This window comes from Bison bison, unplaced genomic scaffold (assembly GCF_000754665.1).
Source record: "Bison bison bison isolate TAMUID 2011002044 unplaced genomic scaffold, Bison_UMD1.0 scf7180017864297, whole genome shotgun sequence".
NCBI classification, from domain to species: Eukaryota; Metazoa; Chordata; class Mammalia; order Artiodactyla; family Bovidae; genus Bison; species Bison bison.
The window spans coordinates 8,423,070-8,426,297 of NW_011494869.1; positions in this window are offsets into that span (position 1 = coordinate 8,423,070).

Here is a 3,228-nt window from a genome sequence, read left to right on the forward strand (position 1 = left end):
TTGATACAGAGCCCCTGTATCAATTAGATACAGAGCCCCTGTTTAATTTTCCTGAGCCATACAGCAAATTTCTGTTGGCTATCTATTTTACACATGGTAATGTAAGTTTCCATGTTACTTTTTCTATACATCTCACCCTCTCCTCCTCTCTCCCCATGTCCATAATTCTGTTCTCTATGTCTGTTTTTCCATTGTTGCCCTGTAAATAAATTCTTCAGTACCATTTTTCTAGATTCCGTATATATGCATTAGAATACAATATTTATCTTTCTCTTTCTGACTCACTTCACTCTGTATAATAGGTTCTAGGTTCATCCACCTCATCAGAACTGACTCATATGCATTCCGTTTTATGGCTGAGTTAGGACTGATGTTGAAGCTGAAACTCCAATACTTTGGGCACCTGATGTGAAGAACTGACTCATTTGAAAAGACCCTGAGGCTGGGAAAGATTGAAGGCAGGAGGAGAAGGGGACGACAGAGGATGAGATGGTTGGATGGCATCACTGACTCAATGGACATGAGTTTGAGTAAACTCTGGGAGCTGGTGATGGACAGGGAGGCCTGAGGTGCTACGGTTCATGGGGTCGGAAAGAGTCAGACACGACTGAGTGACTGAACTGAACTGAACTGAATATTCCACTGTGTGTATGTACCACAACTTCTTTATCCATTCATCTGTCTATGGACATCTAGGTTGCTTCCATCTTCTAGCTATTTTAAGTAGTGCTGCAATGAACAATGGGATACGTGTGTCTTTTCCAATTTGGTTTAGATAGGACCTATTTTAGGCTTCGTGAGCCATGCCGTCTCTTTTGTGGCTGTTCCAATAAAACGTTACTTACCTAAACAGGTGGTGGAGTAGTGGGGCTGTGGATTTAGGCCTTTGGTAACCCCTGAATTAATGCATGTAAAACAGCACAGGGCCTGACACAAGGCAACCCATGTACAGTGATGGTTGTTAGTATTATCATTATTCCTATTACTAGTCATGTTCAGGGAGAGCTGAGCAAAGTCCCCAGGTTCTAGTTGGAAGGTGTGCATGCAGGGAGTAGGGATCCAGGAGATACTGGTGGGTGGTACCGAGTGAGACCATCCCACAACCATCCTGTGATATTTCAGAGCACTCGGATGTTCTCAGACAGCTGCAATGATAGAAGGACTGTTAGCACAGGGCAGAGCAGGGTAAACGTATGTAGGGTAAGTGTGTGTGTGCGTGGTGGGGAGGGCATGAGAGGAACATTTAACATTCTTTGCCAGACGGATCTCTGTGCAGTCATAGAGGAACTCCCTGTGGCTATTTGTCACTTAGAGTCTCTACCTGTAACTGACAGAAAAGCCCATCACCTTTGTTGTTGTTCAGTCACCAAGTCCTGTCCAGCTCTTCATGACCCCATGGACTGCAGCACACCAGGCTTCTCTGTCCCTCACCATCTCCCAGAGTTTGCCCAGGTTCATATCCAATGAATCGGTGATGCCATCCAACCATCCCATCCTCTGTGACCCTCTTCTCCTTCTGCCCATCACCATGCTGCTGCTAAGTCACTTCAGTCATGTCTGACTCTGTGTGATCCCATAGACGGCAGCCCACCAGGCTTCGCCATCCCTGGGATTCTCCAGGCAAGAACACTGGAGTGGGTTGCCATTTCCTTCTCCAATGCAGGAAAGTGAAAAGTGAAAGTGAAGTCGCTCAGTTGTGTCCGACCCTCAGCGACCCCATGGACTGCAGGCCCTCCAGGCTCCTCTGTTCATGGGATTTTCCAGGCAAGAGTACTGGAGTGGGGTGCCATTGCCTTTTCCGGCCCATCACCATAGCAGGGCCCTAATTGGAAACACTGCCCTGAGACAATTGTCTCCTTTGTTAGAACATGTTTGGGACCCTCTGCAGCCTCAAAGATACCTGGAGCCGGGGAGAGCATGGGACCACCTCTGTAACTGGCCCATGGTGTAACTCCTTCTGATCCCTCTTCTCAAAGTTCTAGAATACTCTCTAGAGCCTTTTCTCATTGGCTTTCAGATGCACTGTCTCAGTTTCATACTAGAACCCAGGGCTGGGGGATCCCATGCACAGGAGTGTAGGACATCCCGACAAGATGCCTGCATGATGGTGTCTTTAGGGGAGAATTGAGAGGCTGCTGCCTCAAGTACGTGTCAGGGATCCTTCCCTGGGGACCACACTCACCTTCTACACTGAAGACCCTGGCAGAGGAAAAATAGACTTTTCTAACAGCCCCACATGCTGATCTGTCTAGATAAAGCCTTGGGAAAGAACATTATTATCCAACAGCGATGCTGGAACATTGCCCAGATATCAATTTCTGGATGAGTCACCACAGATTCTGCGAGAATGGGCCAGACAGATTCTGAAAGGTCCCAGAGCTCTTGGCTCATTTGCAGCCCGGGTCTAAACGTCTTCACTTTGCTGAGGAGACTGAGGGTCATGCCAGGGTGTGTCTGGCTTCCCATCCCATAGGCGGGCAATGAACCTTCCAGGCCCAGGACCAGAAGACCCCATCTAGTCCTGCATCTCAGGGTCACACCTGGTTGGGGGCCGTGCCTCTTATCCATGCTAGTGGTGTCTGTCTTGGCTGCTCACATCTGGGCACCCAGCCCCTGGACCAGGCCTTGGTCCTTGGCGGCTGCAGGTGCGTAATTGCTGACCACGAAGGCACGTTCCCCACTCTGTGCTACCAGTGGGACCTCCTTGGAGAAATTTTAACTCTTGTGGCCTCTGTCAATTGGGATTACAAAGACACTGAAAGAGGAAGGGGCAGAACATTTGAAAATAATCCCTTGCATCTGTCCAGGGAAGCTGTCTCAAGCTGGGTTCTCCCAGAAGCAGGTTTTGATTGCAGGTGTTTGGTCTTGTGGGTGATCAGGGAAGCACCTCCTGTGGGATCCCCAGATGGCTCTAGTGGCAAAGAACCCACCTGCCAAGGCAGGAGACATAAGAGCTGGAGGAAGGCATGGCAACCCCCTCCAGTATTCTTGCCTGGAGAATCCCATGGACAGAGGAGCCTGGCCGGCTACAGTCTATAGGATTGCAAAGAGTCAGACATGACTGAAGCAACTTAGCACGCAGGGAAGCACCAGCAGGGGGCCAATACAGAGTGTGAATGAGCAAGCTCTGGGTATGGAGGCACAGCCCAAGGGGGCCTCTGGGAGACTTGGAGTCATGCCACCTAAAGGTGCAGAGCCAGAGTGTGGACCACCCTCCCACTTCCTTGC